This window comes from Geotrypetes seraphini, chromosome 1 (genome assembly GCF_902459505.1).
Source record: "Geotrypetes seraphini chromosome 1, aGeoSer1.1, whole genome shotgun sequence".
Classification (NCBI taxonomy): domain Eukaryota; kingdom Metazoa; phylum Chordata; class Amphibia; order Gymnophiona; family Dermophiidae; genus Geotrypetes; species Geotrypetes seraphini.
This window is the reverse complement of record NC_047084.1, coordinates 382,790,843-382,810,652: the sequence shown is the minus strand read 5'-3', so window position 1 is coordinate 382,810,652 and position 19,810 is coordinate 382,790,843. Positions and strand designations below refer to the sequence as shown.

Here is a 19,810-nt window from a genome sequence, read left to right as displayed (position 1 = left end):
CGAATCGCTTGTTTACTCTTTCCTAAAATGCAAGGACTAGGTGGCATGCGATGAAGCTATTAATTAGTAGATTTCAAACAGACCGGAGAAAACATTTCTTCACTCAACCTGTTTAAGTAAACTGTGGAATTCGTTGCTGGGGAATGTGGTGAAGCAGTTAGCTTAACGGGGTTTAAAAAAAAAGGTTTCGATAATTTTCTAAGTCAAAAGACCATAAGCCGTTATTAAGATGATTTGGGAAAATCCACTGCTTATTGCAAGAATAATCAGCATATAATCGGCGTGAGGGTTTTCTGACTCTGAAGCAGTCTAGACTATGTCTTCCTTGAAGTTTCTCAATATTGCTTTCTCAGGTGCTTGTAGCTCCCAGCCCTGCTCCTCTCTTCAGGTGGGGGAAGTTTGGTGTGTTAATGTGCTCTCCCTGATGAGTGTGATGTAAGTTCTTGCACTACTTTTGTTTCTCTCAGGTCCTGAATCTATTTATTTATTTCCTGATATAATGACATGGGATTTGAAACCCCCCAACCCCCTGTTTTTGAAACTTGGATATTGTTTTCCCTGTCAGAGCCCATTCTGGACTGAACCTAAATGCAAAATCCAAAGAAAAGCTAGAAAGCAGGGTGAGAGGTCCGTTTAAAAAAAATCTTGACTAGTGTAGCTTTCTTCACTACCTTTCCACTGTTACTCAAGAAGGCGCCTGTTTGAGGCCTTAGCCAGTAAGTGAACGCTGCTGCTTTCCCTGAGCAACAGAGAAAGTGCTCTGAGCTGAGCGTATTTAAGTGTTCTCTTTATTCTACCTTCCATGATAAGCCATGCAAGGCAGCAAAACAGTCAGCGCTGATACATGAAGCAGGAAGGCTCTTCTTTCTAGCTATGCACAAGGAGCTGTAAGCATGCCCTTCCTTCCTGTAGGTAGTGTGGCCGAGCGGTCTAAGGCGCTGGATTAAGGTTCCAGTCTCTTTGGAGGCGTGGGTTCAAATCCCACCACTGCCAAGTTGTAGCTTTGTGTTTGCCCTGTGGGATCCTGCTCATTTTAATCTCAGTCTAGGGCTCTGTGTTCTCTACGCATCAGTATACTGTGTACAGAGGCAGGGCTGTTGCTCCAGAATAGAACAGGTGTCTCTCCTGTTGATGACCTAGCAACTTCATTTGTAAAGGATAAAGGAAAAGAACAAGCTCCGAACCACCTAGGGAGGAGCGATGACAAATCGGCCGAAGCCTTGGGGGCCAATCGGCTAGGCGCAGGGGGGGGGGGAAGGGGGGTAGGATAGATTAGGGTGAGCGAAGGGGAGGTCGCCCCTTTCGATCCGGCTTCACATGAGGCGGACGCGGCTTCCCTTCTGCTCACCAAATTTTCTCCTTAGCGCTCCTGTTATTCCCCTTACGGCTTTGGGTTCTTCCGGCGGCTGGAGCGGCTCTCCTGTTGCTTCCTACATGTGCGCCCCACGTGGGACGGCAGTGGCTGGCCCAGTCCCGATGCTGACGTCTTGGGGACAGCCTGGCTGCTGCATCCTAGACTGCCCCATGTTCCTCCGGCCTGCAGAGGCGCCGGCAGGGTAGCGCTGGAGCGCTCCTGTTCCCCTGCAGAGCTTGGCCGTACAACAGGTGAGCATGTGCCGACCGGGAAGCGGGGACGCAGGTCACCATCGGCCACGTGGCGCACGAGCGATCAGCTTGGCCGCTGTTCTGCCTCCGATGCCGACGACCACAGCGGGAAGCAGGCCGGCCGACCGCGGCGGCGCTCCCATGCGAGCGCGAGAGGCCATCCCGACCGGGTGCCCTTGGCGGACCAGGCCCGGCTTCTGTCCGGGGCTGGCTTCTCGGCGCTGCCGGTCGGGTTATGGGGAGGAATCCAGCAGCCGCAGAGGAGCGTGTTCCTCACCTCGTGGCCTGGCGCCTCAGGCGGTTCCCGCCGGATTGGGTGATGCGCCCAAGTTGCTTCTCTGCCGCTGCCGGTGTGTCGCCATTTAAAAAATAAATAAATAAATAAATAAAACAACCGGTCATGCAGCCAGAGCGGCCTCCGCCGCTGCAGGGGTTTGCGTTGCCGATGCCCCATTGGGAGCGGAGCAGAACCCTGATGCAGGGGGTGGAGTTTTGGCCACCGAACATGCGGCCTTTTATCGTTTCCGGCGCTGCCGCGAGAGAGCTAAATTAAGACCTGCTTGCGTTCTCCGACTGGGCCACGTGCGCCGTGAGTACAGCGACCCGATGTGTGCTGGTCTACAGTGCGGGGCCAGTTGAACAAAATATACATGAAACAAAACACTTTCTGCATTTTCTGGAAAATTTATTAGCCTGGTGTAGTTTTCCCTAGAAAAGATTCTTCACTAAGCTGCCATAATATTTAACAAACTTTGCTTTATTCTGATGTAGCGTGGCATTTTAATTTCTTCCCGTGCCACAGTCCCTTGTAAGCAACCTTCTCATTTATGTCTGTAAATGAAATGCAAACATTCAAGTAAACACCATACGGTGTTACAAAAAAGTGCCGGTTACTGCCTCCTGCAATGAACTTGATAAATCTGAATAATCTAAATTTTTTTTATTGCAACCATCCTTAAAATGGCGAGCAACAATTTCTTTTTCTAATAATGCACAACATTTCTAATAAACAATTTACGGTAAACCACAGGGAGAAAGGGAAAGGCTGCTTTGCAGAGCCGGCTCGATATATTGTTGAAAATGATTATATGCCAAAAGTACTTGGGCTCAACAATAAATCGCTCTCTTTCTTTTAAAGAATGGGATCACTGTTGTTTCAGCAGTTAGAAAATTTATGTTCTTTAAGGACATAGAACTAAAAAGAATATAACTTGGTTACAATATATTCATACTTCTAGCTAGTTATTAATTTTAAATTTCTATTCCGCTTAAAACTTAAGCGGATTACATTAAAATCACATGCATAAGCTCTTACATATAATATTTAAAGCAACGTCTGCCATTACATCTATCTCCTATTATCAGGATATCTAATTATATGTACATCTGCAGGACTTCTCCGACTTAATGATTGATAATATGGGTTTCCCTTAATACGCTTCTGCTATATAACTTTACCTCCCAATCACTCAAGCCACAAGTTGGAGGCCTCTCGGTTTCTTGTACATGACATGCTTATTGGTCCCACCCTACTCCATTCGCTTAGTATTTCTCGTAGCCATGCCATCTCGGCGCAAGTTACGATCCACGGTACAACAACCGATAGCCATGCTCGTTATTAGCGGGTTCTTTACCTGCCGCAAGCTACGGGCAAGATACATCAAGCCCTACACACCCGACTCCCGCCATAGGGGCATCCTAACCTTCTTGGTTCCCCTTGATCTTGCAATCTCATTTTCCCTCTGCGTCACCGCTACACAAGTCTCACTCAAGGATGTCTCCCCTTGTACTGCCCCGGACATCCTGTATTCGTCCATCGATTAGTTATTGACATGCTTCTCTTCTTATATTCCCAACACATAAGTAATTACGGCAGCTACTGTAGCTGCATAGGGCAAATGAGATAGTCCTGTGGCTTAGCCTTGGATAGGATCTCCCGAGATTGGGGCTGCATCCACTCGGCGGGGACTTAGATTCACAGGTCCTGCCCTTAGACTTCGATTCACGGCTCCGATGCATACTACTGTACAACACTTGCTCCATACGAGAGCACATGTAGTCAGGTGGTTTCGGCTTCCACGAATCCTACAACCGATGGAACCAGATCCAGGCATTTTACAATGGTATCACTTTATCTTCGACAGCATTACAGGGTTATCTGATTGGGCTTCCTTAAATTTTCTTTTCTTGACCTTAGCGGGCCCCTTATACGAGGACGCTATACGAGCTCCATTAGACACACCAGATCGTTTTACCTCAATTCCTGCACACCTCATGTATTAACGGTTTTCTTTCCCACACAGTCTATTCATACTATCTTGCTTACGACCTCATTACCAGAGACCACAACAGCTGACATCTGGTATCCTGTACTCGCAATCAGCGGCAGTACGATAATCAGCATCTGGGAGGTAAGTTCGATGCATGAAGGGACAGGGCTTTAGAGGGATATAGATGGACGTGCTCACATATCGGCTACATATAGAACAATTTTACTTTATATCGGCTACATATAGAACAATTTTACTTTGGTTATATGAAAGTTATAAAGGGATAGAAGCTGGGTCAAATCAAACGAATTGACAAGGAAGCTGGCTAGATTCTGGCTTTAAATTCACAAATTATATTAATTTACCTTACGGGGTCTACTTTCGCTTTATCCATTTAACGACTTAAATATGGGATGAGTTTACTTTACCTCAACAGCATCTACGGGACATTATGTCCGATGCCTCCCTTACGGTTTGCATTACTTCCATACCTGCTACACACACATATTAGGACCGAATATTTACTGGTCTCACATGCTTGGATTATGGGGAATAGGAGATAATTAGTGTGATATTTACACACTGATCCAGATATGCTCCTGACTAGGCTCCTGTACATTGCTAGGCACATCAGTACAGGAGACATGCTCCTCTGTACATTGCTACGTTCATCACTACATTGGATATGCTCCTCTGGGCATTGGCTAGGCTTATCAGTACATTGGAGATGCTCCTCTGTACATCGGGTAGGTTTTTCAGTACATGGGATATTCTCCTCTGTATCAGTACAGTGGATATGCTCCTCTGTACAATAGCTAGGCTTATCAGCACATTGCATGTGCTCCTATGTACAGTGGCTAAGCTTATCAGTACATTGGATATGCTCCTCTGTATCGGTGCATTGGTTATGCTCCTCTGTACATTGGCTAGGCCTATCAGTACATTTGATGTGCTCCTCTGTACATTGGCTAGGCTTATCAGTGCATTGGATATGCTCCTCTGTATCAGTACATTGGATATGCTCCTCTCTACATTGGCTAGGCTTATCAGTACATTGGAGGTGCTCCTCAGTACATTGGCTAGGCTTATCAACACATTGCATTGGCTCCTCTGTACATTGGCTAGGCTTATCAGCGCATTTCATTTGCTCCTAGGCCTATCAGTACATTGGATCTGCTCCTCAGTACATTGGCTAGGCTTATCAGCACATAGCATTTGCTCCACGGTACACTGGCTAGGCTTATCAGCGCATTGCATTTGCTCCTCTATACATTGGCTATTGGCTAGGCTTATCAGCACATTGCATGTGCTCCTCTGTACATTGGCTAGGCTTCCCAGCACATTGCATGTGCTCCTCTGTACATTGGCTAGGCTTCTCAGCACATTGCATGTGCTACTCTGTACATTTGCTAGGCTTATCAGCACATGGCTAGCAGCACATTGCATGTGCTCCTCGGTACATTGGCTAGGCTTAGATACATTGGCTAGGCTTATCAGCACGTTGCATGTGCTCCGCTGTACATTTGCTAGGCTTATCAGCACATGGCTATCAGCACATTGCATGTGCTCCTCGGTACATTGGCTAGGCTTAGATACATTGGCTAGGCTTATCAGCACGTTGCATGTGCTCCGCTGTACATTTGCTAGGCTTATCAGCACATTGCATGTGCTCCGCTGTACATTTGCTAGGCTTATCAGCACATTGCATGTGCTCCTCCGCTGTATATTTGCTAGGCTTATCATCTCATTGCATGTGCTCCTCTATACGGCCTATCAGCATCAGCACATGGCATGTGCTCCTCTGTGCATTGGCTAGGCTTATCAGCACATACAGTTGCTAGGCTTTCAGCACCTCGGTACATTGGCAACGCTTATCAGCACATCGCAAATGCTCTACATTGGCTAGGCTTATCACATCAGAGGCTTCCACGGCCTCAACTGCAGCGGCAGCTTCTACGGCAGCACAATATCAGCAATATACAACAGCAGAGGCTTCCACGGCCTCAACTGCAGCGCCAGCTTCTACGGCAGCGCAATATCAGCAATATACAACATCAGCGGCTCATTGGCAACGCTTATCAGCACATTGCATGTGCTCCTCGGTACAGTGGCAACGCTTATCAGCACATCGCATGTGCTCTACATTGGCTAGGCTTATCACAATATGCTATGGCTGGCTATTGTATGCTATTTAAAGTCTATTACATGCTAGGATATCCGATTGGCCATTATATGCGATTGCTGGCTATTGGATGCTCTTTACATGCTATTTTATGCTATTATATGCGATTGGCCATGCTCTTTACATGCTATTTTATGCTATTATATGCAATTGGCCATTATATGCTATTGCTGGCTATTGGATGCTCTCTACATGCTATTTTATGCTATTATATGCGATTGGCCATGCTCTTTACATGCTATTATATGCAATTGGCCATTATATGCTATTGCTGGCTATTGGATGCTCTCTACATGCTATTTTATGCTATTATATGCGATTACATGCTATTTTATGCTATGATATGCGATTGGCCATTATTGGCTATTGGATGCTCTTTACATGCTATTTTATGCTATTATATGCGATTGGCCATGCTCTTTACATGCTATTTTATGCTATTATATGCAATTGGCCATTATATGCTATTGCTGGCTATTGGATGCTCTTTACATGCTATTTTATGCTATTATATGCGATTGGCCATGCTCTTTACATGCTATTTTATGCTGTTATATGCGATTGGCCATTATATGCTATTGCTGGCTATTGTATGCTCTTTACATGCTATTTTACGCTATTATATGCTATTATATGCGATTGGCCATGCTCTTTACATGCTATTTTATGCTATTATATGCGATTGGCCATTATATGCTATTGCTGGCTATTGTATGCTCTTTACATGCTATTTTACGCTATATATGGCCATTATATGCTATTGCTGGCTATCGTTTGTTGCATATATAACTATAATTGGAGCACTGTACCCGTGCAGTGGGTTGCGTATATTTCATTACACTGAGGCGATTCATTGCGAAAAGTTATTTCATTACACTGAGGCGATTCATTGCAAAAGTTATCAGTACCTGAGGCGATTCAGTACGAAAAGTTATCAGTACCTTTGCATACCCATGCAGTGGGTATCATATAGGCCGCAGCTACAGCACTTGGGGGGAACCCGCGATAAGCGAGGTTTCGCTATCCCGGGTAGTGGAGGGTAAGCACAGCATATGAGTCAACGACATACACCTTTACATTGCTTAGGAAATTGGGCATGTCACCTTGCTTGGACGGCAGGGAGGCCAGGCCCTGATCTTCACAGCAACGTACTGCTGATGAGAGGACACATCCTTGAACGGGATAGGTCCAGCGAGCAGGGGAAGCTGTTACGGCAACTCAGATTCGGAGAGGATGAAGAGGCATATGCTGTGCACCTGATCATGTGGTGGTCATACCTGATTGGTTATTCTGCTCAATTGATGATAGTTGTGATGTAATAGTGCTGTTATGGCTGCGGCCTAATAAATTCCACACTAGTTGAAAACGCTTGTGTAGTGTCTTTGTTTTCCGGACCAAGGGGTCGAGCACCAAGTGCTGAGTGCACGATTTGCTGCCTTTGCTTCACTTTGCTTTTCTAAGGCACACACAAACGCCAATTCAGGGTGAAAGAGAGTCTTTTATCTGATTTTTAAGAAAAAAAAAAAAAAAAGCTAAACTGCGTTTCTCCTTCTGCAGTACTAAACCTGTTGAGCACGGCATTTGAAGCATACCTGCTACCATCCTCGTAGATTAGATATATGCATCACTCAACCCATTTGGTACTTCTCCTGGATTGCCTAAGTTTTCACAGATACCGAAGCATGCGTACGGGAGATCGGGGAATATTTAGGATCCTCCCTAATCAGAGATACTCACCCAGAGTGACCTTGGCTTTCATCTGCATTGGTGGTATAGTGGTGAGCATAGCTGCCTTCCAAGCAGTTGACCTGGGTTCGATTCCCGGCCAATGCAATTTTGCTTCCTTAACGTTGTCGTCAGTGGCATTCTGTTGGAAACCCTTCTGTCCATTTCCCTTCCAAAGGCAGCCTGTGCGCATGAGCACGCAATCTTTCATCGCAGAGAGATGAGCTGAGGAACGGTTTCTTTCCCTTTTATCTTTTCTCTCTCTCTCTTGCTCCTCTCAAGTTCCTTTTATCTTTCCCCACTAGATCTTCCCGCTTTCCATATTTCGAGCTCTGATGCTAAGATGGGCAGATGGGGTGCCGGTACAAGGCTCTCATTACATTGACGCTTTCCGCACCCAGCATGTTTAGTCCTGATGGGCCCGGGGGAGGCGGACAAGGACGTCAGGCGTGCTGTCTGCTGTCTGCTACCGCTTCTCGGTCTTTTGGCTAAGGTCGGGTGTATGCGGGGCCACCAGTTAAACCGATTTTTACGGAATGAGAAAAGGGACAGAGAAGGGCGATGAAAATGGTAAACGGGAGGAAAGGCTAAAGTGGCCAGGGCTCTTCAGCCTGGAGAACAGACGGCACAGGGCAGATAGGATAGAGGTCTACCAAATATTGAGTGGAGTGAACCGATATGATGCGAATCGCTTGTTTACTCTTTCCTAAAATGCAAGGACTAGGTGGCATGCGATGAAGCTATTAATTAGTAGTTTTCAAACAGACCGGAGAAAACATTTCTTCACTCAACCTGTTTAAGTAAACTGTGGAATTCGTTGCTGGGGAATGTGGTGAAGCAGTTAGCTTAACGGGGTTTAAAAAAAAAGGTTTCGATAATTTTCTAAGTCAAAAGACCATAAGCCGTTATTAAGATGATTTGGGAAAATCCACTGCTTATTGCAAGAATAATCAGCATATAATCGGCGTGAGGGTTTTCTGACTCTGAAGCAGTCTAGACTATGTCTTCCTTGAAGTTTCTCAATATTGCTCTCTCAGGTGCTTGTAGCTCCCAGCCCTGCTCCTCTCTTCAGGTGGGGGAAGTTTGGTGTGTTAATGTGCTCTCCCTGATGAGTGTGATGTAAGTTCTTGCACTACTTTTGTTTCTCTCAGGTCCTGAATCTATTTATTTATTTCCTGATATAATGACATGGGATTTGAAACCCCCCAACCCCCTGTTTTTGAAACTTGGATATTGTTTTCCCTGTCAGAGCCCATTCTGGACTGAACCTAAATGCAAAATCCAAAGAAAAGCTAGAAAGCAGGGTGAGAGGTCCGTTAAAAAAAAAATCTTGACTAGTGTAGCTTTCTTCACTACCTTTCCACTGTTACTCAAGAAGGCGACTGTTTGAGGCCTTAGCCAGTAAGTGAACGCTGCTGCTTTCCCTGAGCAACAGAGAAAGTGCTCTGAGCTGAGCGTATTTAAGTGTTCTCTTTATTCTACCTTCCATGATAAGCCATGCAAGGCAGCAAAACAGTCAGCGCTGATACATGAAGCAGGAAGGCTCTTCTTTCTAGCTATGCACAAGGAGCTGTAAGCATGCCCTTCCTTCCCGTAGGTAGTGTGGCCGAGCGGTCTAAGGCGCTGGATTAAGGTTCCAGCCTCTTTGGAGGCGTGGGTTCAAATCCCACCACTGCCAAGTTGTAGCTTTGTGTTTGCCCTGTGGGATCCTGCTCATTTTAATCTCAGTCTAGGGCTCTGTGTTCTCTACGCATCAGTATACTGTGTACAGAGGCAGGGCTGTTGCTCCAGAATAGAACAGGTGTCTCTCCTGTTGATGATTAGCAACTTCATTTGTAAAGGAAACTGCCTTTGCTTCACTTTGCTTTTCTAAGGCACACACAAACGCCAATTCAGGGTGAAAGAGAGTCTTTTATCTGATTTTTAAGAAAAAAAAAAAAAAAGCTAAACTGCGTTTCTCCTTCTGCAGTACTAAACCTGTTGAGCACGGCATTTGAAGCATACCTGCTACCATCCTCGTAGATTAGATATATGCATCACTCAACCCATTTGGTACTTCTCCTGGATTGCCTAAGTTTTCACAGATACCGAAGCATGCGTACGGGAGATCGGGGAATATTTAGGATCCTCCCTAATCAGAGATACTCACCCAGAGTGACCTTGGCTTTCATCTGCATTGGTGGTATAGTGGTGAGCATAGCTGCCTTCCAAGCAGTTGACCTGGGTTCGATTCCTGGCCAATGCAATTTTGCTTCCTTAACATTGTCGTCAGTGGCATTCTGTTGGAAACTCTTCTGTCCATTTCCCTTCCAAAGGCAGCCTGTGCGCATGAGCACGCAATCTTTCATCGCAGAGAGATGAGCTGAGGAACGGTTTCTTTCCCTTTTATCTTTTCTCTCTCTCTCTTGCTCCTCTCAAGTTCCTTTTATCTTTCCCCACTAGATCTTCCCGCTTTCCATATTTCGAGCTCTGATGCTAAGATGGGCAGATGGGGTGCCGGTACAAGGCTCTCATTACATTGACGCTTTCCGCACCCAGCATGTTTAGTCCTGATGGGCCCGGGGGAGGCGGACAAGGACGTCAGGCGTGCTGTCTGCTGTCTGCTACCGCTTCTCGGTCTTTTGGCTAAGGTCGGGTGTATGCGGGGCCACCAGTTAAACCGATTTTTACGGAATGAGAAAAGGGACAGAGAAGGGCGATGAAAATGGTAAACGGGAGGAAAGGCTAAAGTGGCCAGGGCTCTTCAGCCTGGATAACAGACGGCACAGGGCAGATAGGATAGAGGTCTACCAAATATTGAGTGGAGTGAACCGATATGATGCGAATCGCTTGTTTACTCTTTCCTAAAATGCAAGGACTAGGTGGCATGCGATGAAGCTATTAATTAGTAGATTTCAAACAGACCGGAGAAAACATTTCTTCACTCAACCTGTTTAAGTAAACTGTGGAATTCGTTGCTGGGGAATGTGGTGAAGCAGTTAGCTTAACAGGGTTTAAAAAAAAAGGTTTCGATAATTTTCTAAGTCAAAAGACCATAAGCCGTTATTAAGATGATTTGGGAAAATCCACTGCTTATTGCAAGAATAATCAGCATATAATCGGCGTGAGGGTTTTCTGACTCTGAAGCAGTCTAGACTATGTCTTCCTTGAAGTTTCTCAATATTGCTCTCTCAGGTGCTTGTAGCTCCCAGCCCTGCTCCTCTCTTCAGGTGGGGGAAGTTTGGTGTGTTAATGTGCTCTCCCTGATGAGTGTGATGTAAGTTCTTGCACTACTTTTGTTTCTCTCAGGTCCTGAATCTATTTATTTATTTCCTGATATAATGACGTGGGATTTGAAACCCCCCAACCCCCTGTTTTTGAAACTTGGATATTGTTTTCCCTGTCAGAGCCCATTCTGGACTGAACCTAAATGCAAAATCCAAAGAAAAGCTAGAAAGCAGGGTGAGAGGTCCGTTAAAAAAAAATCTTGACTAGTGTAGCTTTCTTCACTACCTTTCCACTGTTACTCAAGAAGGCGCCTGTTTGAGGCCTTAGCCAGTAAGTGAACGCTGCTGCTTTCCCTGAGCAACAGAGAAAGTGCTCTGAGCTGAGCGTATTTAAGTGTTCTCTTTATTCTACCTTCCATGATAAGCCATGCAAGGCAGCAAAACATGATACATGATACATGATACAGCGCTGATACATGAAGGCGGAAGGCTCTTCTTTCTAGCTATGCACAAGGAGCTGTAAGCATGCCATTCCTTCCCGTAGGTAGTGTGGCCGAGCGGTCTAAGGCGCTGGATTAAGGTTCCAGTCTCTTTGGAGGCGTGGGTTCAAATCCCACCACTGCCAAGTTGTAGCTTTGTGTTTGCCCTGTGGGATCCTGCTCATTTTAATCTCACTCTAGGGCTCTGTGTTCTCTACGCATCAGTATACTGTGTACAGAGGCAGGGCTGTTGCTCCAGAATAGAACAGGTGTCTCTCCTGTTGATGACCTAGCAACTTCATTTGTAAAGGAAACTGCCTTTGCTTCACTTTGCTTTTCTAAGGCACACACAAACGCCAATTCAGGGTGAAAGAGAGTCTTTTATCTGATTTTTAAGAAAAAAAAAAAAAGCTAAACTGCGTTTCTCCTTCTGCAGTACTAAACCTGTTGAGCACGGCATTTGAAGCATACCTGCTACCATCCTCGTAGATTAGATATATGCATCACTCAACCCATTTGGTACTTCTCCTGGATTGCCTAAGTTTTCACAGATACCGAAGCATGCGTACGGGAGATCGGGGAATATTTAGGATCCTCCCTAATCAGAGATACTCACCCAGAGTGATCTTGGCTTTCATCTGCATTGGTGGTATAGTGGTGAGCATAGCTGCCTTCCAAGCAGTTGACCCAGGTTCAATTCCCGGCCAATGCAATTTTGCTTCCTTAACGTTGTCGTCAGTGGCATTCTGTTGGAAACCCTTCTGTCCATTTCCCTTCCAAAGGCAGCCTGTGCGCATGAGCACGCAATCTTTCATCGCAGAGAGATGAGCTGAGGAACGGTTTCTTTCCCTTTTATCTTTTCTCTCTCTCTCTTGCTCCTCTCAAGTTCCTTTTATCTTTCCCCACTAGATCTTCCCGCTTTCCATATTTCGAGCTCTGATGCTAAGATGGGCAGATGGGGTGCCGGTACAAGTCTCTCATTACATTGACGTTTTCCGCACCCAGCATGTTTAGTCCTGATGGGCCCGGGGGAGGCTGACAAGGACGTCAGGCGTGCTGTCTGCTGTCTGCTACCGCTTCTCGGTCTTTTGGCTAAGGTCGGTTGTATGCTGGGCCACCAGTTAAACCGATTTTTACGTAATGAGAAAAGGGACAGAGAAGGGCGATGAAAATGGTAAACGGGAGGAAAGGCTAAAGTGGCCAGGGCTCTTCAGCCTGGAGAACAGACGGCACAGGGCAGATAGGATAGAGGTCTACCAAATATTGAGTGGAGTGAACCGATATGATGCGAATCGCTTGTTTACTCTTTCCTAAAATGCAAGGACTAGGTGGCATGCGATGAAGCTACTAATTAGTAGATTTCAAACAGACCGGAGAAAACATTTCTTCACTCAACCTGTTTAAGTAAACTGTGGAATTCGTTGCTGGGGAATATGGTGAAGCAGTTAGCTTAACGGGGTTTAAAAAAAAGGTTTCGATAATTTTCTAAGTCAAAAGACCATAAGCCGTTATTAAGATGATTTGGGAAAATACACTGCTTATTGCAAGAATAATCAGCATATAATCGGCGTGAGGGTTTTCTGACTCTGAAGCAGTCTAGACTATGTCTTCCTTGAAGTTTCTCAATATTGCTCTCTCAGGTGCTTGTAGCTCCCAGCCCTGCTCCTCTCTTCAGGTGGGGGAAGTCTTGGTGTGTTAATGTGCTCTCCCTGATGAGTGTGATGTAAGTTCTTGCACTACTTTTGTTTCTCTCAGGTCCTGAATCTATTTATTTATTTCCTGATATAATGACGTGGGATTTGAAACCCCCCAACACCCTGTTTTTGAAACTTGGATATTGTTTTCCCGGTCAGAGCCCATTCTGGACTGAACCTAAATGCAAAATCCAAAGAAAAGCTAGAAAGCAGGGTGAGAGGTCCGTTAAAAAAAAATCTTGACTAGTGTAGCTTTCTTCACTACCTTTCCACTGTTACTCAAGAAGGCGCCTGTTTGAGGCCTTAGCCAGTAAGTGAACGCTGCTGCTTTCCCTGAGCAACAGAGAAAGTGCTCTGAGCTGAGCGTATTTAAGTGTTCTCTTTATTCTACCTTCCATGATAAGCCATGCAAGGCAGCAAAACAGTCAGCGCTGATACATGAAGCAGGAAGGCTCTTCTTTCTAGCTATGCACAAGGAGCTGTAAGCATGCCCTTCCTTCCCGTAGGTAGTGTGGCCGAGCGGTCTAAGGCACTGGATTAAGGTTCCAGTCTCTTTGGAGGCGTGGGTTCAAATCCCACCACTGCCAAGTTGTAGCTTTGTGTTTTCCCTGTGGGATCCTGCTCATTTTAATCTCAGTCTAGGGCTCTGTGTTCTCTACGCATCAGTATACTGTGTACAGAGGCAGGGCTGTTGCTCCAGAATAGAACAGGTGTCTCTCCTGTTAATGACCTAGCAACTTCATTTGTAAAGGAAACTGCCTTTGCTTCACTTTGCTTTTCTAAGGCACACACAAACGCCAATTCAGGGTGAAAGAGAGTCTTTTATCTGATTTTTAAGAAAAAAAAAAAAAGCTAAACTGCGTTTCTCCTTCTGCAGTACTAAACCTGTTGAGCACGGCATTTGAAGCATACCTGCTACCATCCTCGTAGATTAGATATATGCATCACTCAACCCATTTGGTACTTCTCCTGGATTGCCTAAGTTTTCACAGATACCGAAGCATGCGTACGGGAGATCGGGGAATAGTTAGGATCCTCCCTAATCAGAGATACTCACCCAGAGTGAGCTTGGCTTTCATCTGCATTGGTGGTATAGTGGTGAGCATAGCTGCCTTCCAAGCAGTTGACCCGGGTTCGATTCCCGGCCAATGCAATTTTGCTTCCTTAACGTTGTCGTCAGTGGCATTCTGTTGGAAACCCTTCTGTCCATTTCCCTTCCAAAGGCAGCCTGTGCGCATGAGCACGCAATCTTTCATCGCAGAGAGATGAGCTGAGGAACGGTTTCTTTCCCTTTTATCTTTTCTCTCTCTCTCTTGCTCCTCTCAAGTTCCTTTTATCTTTCCCCACTAGATCTTCCCGCTTTCCATATTTCGAGCTCTGATGCTAAGATGGGCAGATGGGGTGCCGGTACAAGGCTCTCATTACATTGACGCTTTCCGCACCCAGCATGTTTAGTCCTTTTTCCAGTATATGAAATACATGTGGAAGAGAAGTAGGATCTACATATAACAGCACATCGTCTGCATAAGCGGATAGCTTCACTTGAAAGTCACCAATACAGTATCCACGAATGGTTGATGTAGATCTAATAGCGATGAGCAGCGGTTCAAGCGCAATGTTGAATAACAATGGGGACAGAGGACAGCCTTGTCTAGTCCCTCTAGTCAGTCGAAAAGATGTTGAATTCGAGTCATTGATACGAATGGTAGTGGCAGGGCAAGTATACAGAACTTTCACCATATTTATAAAAGTTGCGGGACACCCGAACCATCGCATCGCTGCAAATAAGAATGGCCACTCAATGCGATCAAACGCCTTTTCCGCATCTAAGGCAACTGCAGCAAGAGGTGTATTTGAATGTCGGGCTTGATGGATAATATGAGCAAACAATCTGGTATTGTCCGATGATAGTCGACCACACATAAAACCGCATTGATCAGGATGGATTATTGCAGAGAGAACAGATTGTAACCTGGATGCCAAAATCTTTGCAAAAATCTTCGCGTCAGTGTTGATCAGAGATAAAGGGCGGTAGTTATTGACGCTGAGTGGGTTCTTGTCCTGTTTCAGCAATACAATAATAATCGCTTCAGTGAAAGAACCTTGAACCCGTCCAGTGGTAATCAAATAATGGTAAAGTTGTAACAAGATGGGTAGAAGCAAATCCTGAAATATCAGATAAAATTCAATTGTGAGACCATCAGGACCAGGCGCTTTCTTTTTTGCCATGGAGAGAAGAGCGTCAGACACATCAGCCAGTGTAATCGGAGCAGAGAGAGACTCTGCTTGAACATCAGTAAGAGTGTTATGAGGCAAATTATCCAAGAAAGGATCGATGGAAGATACATCTGGGGACTCCGAAGAGTAAAGTGCGGTGTAGAAGCGGTGGAACTGTAAGCAAATATCAGCATTATTGAACCACAATGCACCACCGTCATCTTGAATGGCAGGTATCAAAGTCTTTTCCGATTTTATTTTAACATATTCCGCTAATTGGTGACCACATTATTGATATTGGCATAGTAGTAAGCGGATTTCATAAAGACCTCTTTAGCAGCTGAAGAGCTAAGCAGTAAATTATATTCAAGTCTCAAAGCTTGCATAGAGCGTAAGAACGATTGATCGTTAGGACAAGATTTGTGAAGGTCTTCCGCCGCTCTCAGTTTTTCCAAAATTGTAGATTCCCGTTCCATAAGTTTCTTCCTTTTGGAAGCTGAATAGGAAATTATCAGACCCCTTATATATGCTTTGAAACAATCCCAGGTAGTAGTCCAACTCGTATCTTCAGGCAAGTTAAGTTCAAAGAATTCAGTAATATTACTCCGCATGGTAGATACAAACTGTTCATCTGACGTTAAGCAGGAGTTGAAGCGCCAAACTCTTTTGTGTACACATGCACCTAAATCAATGAATGATAAAGAAATTGGAGCGTGGTCTGACACTGAAATCTCCCCAATAGTGGCAGAATTGACTTTAGCCACCAGATTGTAACTAATCAAAAAAAAATCTATGCGCGAGTAAGATGCATGTGGCGCTGAGTAGAAAGTGTAATCCAGATCTCCAGAGTGTAACGTTCTCCAGTAGTTCTTGTAATTTAAACCAGGACCTTGATTTACGATATGGAACAGATGATTTTCTGTCTATTAGAGGGTTGAGAATTAGATTGAAATCTCCCCCCAAAATATAGTGAGAGCCACAGGAAGATGCAATAATATCTGCAATCTCATCAAAAAATGAAGGACAATCTACATTCGGTGCATAGATATTAACAATGCTAATAGGTAAATTATTAATAGACACATGAACAGCTAACCATCTGCCATTAATATCGTTAGTGTGAGAGGTTATTGAAATATCATTACGTCTGCGGAGGAAAGTGGCGACGCCACCTTTTTTGTGAAGTGCAGCAGAGAACAGTACTGGGTAAAACCCTTTTAAGGACAATTTTGGAGCTTCAGTCACAGACAGGTGGGTCTCTTGTAGCAGAACCACATCTGGAGTAAAGCTTGCAATGAATTTCAATATCTTGGTTCTTTTTATCGGGTTGTTAAGACCCTTAACATTAAGTGAAAAGCATTTAATAGACATGTAACAGCAGTAGGAAATTCCTAACGTATAAAGATTGAAAAGCATTCATAGCAGGAGAGCAATTATAAAAAGCTGGAACAACAACGGTACAAACCTGTGATAATAAAGTAGAAAACATTGCACAGTCTGTATCAGTGTAAGGTGTCAGCAAAAGTGCCAACATGGCCTAAGGGAAAGTGAGTGGCACTGGTAGACCAGAGAACCAGCTAAAAGGAGACTAAGCAGTGAGAATTAAACAAACATCATTATATATGTAAATACAGTAAGCAAGCCTAACATGAAGATATCAATCATGAAAACGCATGAGCATAGGCTATATAATCAAGATCATATCTTGTCAATCGAAGAGGGTTGTATAGCTTCAAGGAACTCTGCTAATGCAGCAGGATCAGTATAGTCTGTGGTTTTAGTGTTATACATAACCCTCATACGAGCTGGGAACAAGATACCAAACTTCGCCCCAAGCTCCTTCAGTTTAGGTCTATAAGCAAGAAATTGCTTGCGTCGTTTGGCAGATTCTTTCGCTAGATCAGGTACAAAGAGCAGCTTGGAACCCTCGGACCGTGAAGTTTGGCATGCTGCATAATAAGCATGGTTTGGCTATGACGGAGCATGGACACCACAATAGGTCTGGGGAATTTTGTAGATTGATGACGCTGGTTAGGCACACGAAAAGCACTGTCAAAATCCAACTTCGTGGCCTCGTTTAATTTCAGCAGTTGTGGTAGCAGTGCGCCCAGAAACTCCACTAAATCGCACGCTTCTCTTCCTTCAGCCAGACCCAGTAAACGAAACCCATTCCGTCTGGCCTTATTATCAGCATCCTCCAGGGCCCGTTCTAGCTGGGAGACACGTGCTGCCTGGCGACGCAGCAATTTCAGCGATTCGTCTGTCGCTGCAGCTTTTGTCTCCAGCACATCAATGCGGGTGAGAGCCTTGGAAAACTCACCCTTCAGGTTAGTAAGATCTTCTTTAATCTCTGAAATGTCTTGCTTGGCGTCGGTAAGGAGCTCAGACAAAATGGCGGATGACTCATCCTCCGTTTTCCCGGCACCTTGTTTATGCGGGGAGACAGGCTCGGCATTCTTGCGCTTGCCAGGTTTGGTAGCTGACATGATCGGGTGATAAATCCCGGCAAGCACGGCAAAGTAAAACGAAAAAAAAATGATGTTTGTTCGAGGCGGAAGCACAGGGGTCTCCGGAGCAAGTTCTCTATGCTGCCATTCGTGCACGCGCTCACTAGCGCCCCCCACTTTGCTTTTCTAAGGCACACACAAACGCCAATTCAGGGTGAAAGAGAGTCTTTTATCTGATTTTTAAGAAAAAAAACAAAAAAGCTAAACTGCGTTTCTCCTTCTGCAGTACTAAACCTGTTGAGCACGGCATTTGAAGCATACCTGCTACCATCCTCGTAGATTAGATATATGCATCACTCAACCCATTTGGTACTTCTCCTGGATTGCCTAAGTTTTCACAGATACCGAAGCATGCGTACGGGAGATCGGGGAATATTTAGGATCCTCCCTAATCAGAGATACTCACCCAGAGTGACCTTGGCTTTCATCTGCATTGGTGGTATAGTGGTGAGCATAGCTGCCTTCCAAGCAGTTGACCCGGGTTCGATTCCCGGCCAATGCAATTTTGCTTCCTTAGCGTTGTCGTCAGTGGCATTCTGTTGGAAACCCTTCTGTCCATTTCCCTTCCAAAGGCAGCCTGTGCGCATGAGCACGCAATCTTTCATCGCAGAGAGATGAGCTGAGGAACGGTTTCTTTCCCTTTTATCTTTTCTCTCTCTCTCTTGCTCCTCTCAAGTTCCTTTTATCTTTCCCCACTAGATCTTCCCGCTTTCCATATTTCGAGCTCTGATGCTAAGATGGGCAGATGGGGTGCCGGTACAAGGCTCTCATTACATTGACGCTTTCCGCACCCAGCATGTTTAGTCCTGATGGGCCCGGGGGAGGCGGACAAGGACGTCTGCTGTCTGCTACCGCTTCTCGGTCTTTTGGCTAAGGTCGGGTGTATGCGGGGCCACCAGTTAAACCGATTTTTACGGAATGAGAAAAGGGACAGAGAAGGGCGATGAAAATGGTAAACAGGAGGAAAGGCTAAAGTGGCCAGGGCTCTTCAGCCTGGAGAACAGACGGCACAGGGCAGATAGGATTGAGGTCTACCAAATATTGAGTGGAGTGAACCGATATGATGCGAATCACTTGTTTACTCTTTCCTAAAATGCAAGGACTAGGTGGCATGCGATGAAGCTATTAATTAGTAGATTTCAAACAGACCGGAGAAAACATTTCTTCACTCAACCTGTTTAAGTAAACTGTGGAATTCGTTGCTGAGGAATGTGGTGAAGCAGTTAGCTTAACGGGGTTTAAAAAAAAGGTTTCGATAATTTTCTAACTCAAAAGACCATAAGCCGTTATTAAGATGATTTGGGAAAATCCACTGCTTATTGCAAGAATAATCAGCATATAATCGGCGTGAGGGTTTTCTGACTCTGAAGCAGTCTAGACTATGTCTTCCTTGAAGTTTCTCAATATTGCTCTCTCAGGTGCTTGTAGCTCCCAGCCCTGCTCCTCTCTTCAGGTGGGGGAAGTCTTGGTGTGTTAATGTGCTCTCCCTGATGAGTGTGATGTAAGTTCTTGCACTACTTTTGTTTCTCTCAGGTCCTGAATCTATTTATTTATTTCCTGATATAATGACGTGGGATTTGAAACCCCCCAACCCCCTGTTTTTGAAACTTGGATATTGTTTTCCCTGTCAGAGCCCATTCTGGACTGAACCTAAATGCAAAATCCAAAGAAAAGCTAGAAAGCAGGGTGAGAGGTCCGTTAAAAAAAAATCTTGACTAGTGTAGCTTTCTTCACTACCTTTCCACTGTTACTCAAGAAGGCGCCTGTTTGAGGCCTTAGCCAGTAAGTGAACGCTGCTGCTTTCCCTGAGCAACAGAGAAAGTGCTCTGAGCTGAGCGTATTTAAGTGTTCTCTTTATTCTACCTTCCATGATAAGCCATGCAAGGCAGCAAAACAGTCAGCGCTGATACATGAAGCAGGAAGGC

General features: G+C 45.1%; 9 non-coding genes across 9 annotated transcripts; all 9 read left to right on the top strand.

Moving 5' to 3' along the window:
- Positions 1 to 911: 911 nt before the first annotated feature.
- On the top strand, positions 912 to 993 carry TRNAL-AAG. Its single transcript has one exon. It is a non-coding gene; the product is annotated as a tRNA-Leu (tRNA).
- A 6,825-nt stretch (positions 994 to 7,818) lies between these two features.
- TRNAG-UCC lies at positions 7,819 to 7,890 on the top strand. Its single transcript has one exon. It is a non-coding gene; the product is annotated as a tRNA-Gly (tRNA).
- A 1,488-nt stretch (positions 7,891 to 9,378) lies between these two features.
- On the top strand, positions 9,379 to 9,460 carry TRNAL-AAG. The gene has a single exon. It is a non-coding gene; the product is annotated as a tRNA-Leu (tRNA).
- A 495-nt stretch (positions 9,461 to 9,955) lies between these two features.
- On the top strand, positions 9,956 to 10,027 carry TRNAG-UCC. The gene has a single exon. It is a non-coding gene; the product is annotated as a tRNA-Gly (tRNA).
- A 1,504-nt stretch (positions 10,028 to 11,531) lies between these two features.
- Positions 11,532 to 11,613, top strand: TRNAL-AAG. The gene has a single exon. It is a non-coding gene; the product is annotated as a tRNA-Leu (tRNA).
- Positions 11,614 to 12,107: 494 nt separating this feature from the next.
- On the top strand, positions 12,108 to 12,179 carry TRNAG-UCC. The gene has a single exon. It is a non-coding gene; the product is annotated as a tRNA-Gly (tRNA).
- A 1,487-nt stretch (positions 12,180 to 13,666) lies between these two features.
- TRNAL-AAG lies at positions 13,667 to 13,748 on the top strand. The gene has a single exon. It is a non-coding gene; the product is annotated as a tRNA-Leu (tRNA).
- A 494-nt stretch (positions 13,749 to 14,242) lies between these two features.
- On the top strand, positions 14,243 to 14,314 carry TRNAG-UCC. The gene has a single exon. It is a non-coding gene; the product is annotated as a tRNA-Gly (tRNA).
- A 4,001-nt stretch (positions 14,315 to 18,315) lies between these two features.
- TRNAG-UCC lies at positions 18,316 to 18,387 on the top strand. Its single transcript has one exon. It is a non-coding gene; the product is annotated as a tRNA-Gly (tRNA).
- The last annotated feature ends 1,423 nt before the right edge of the window (positions 18,388 to 19,810 follow it).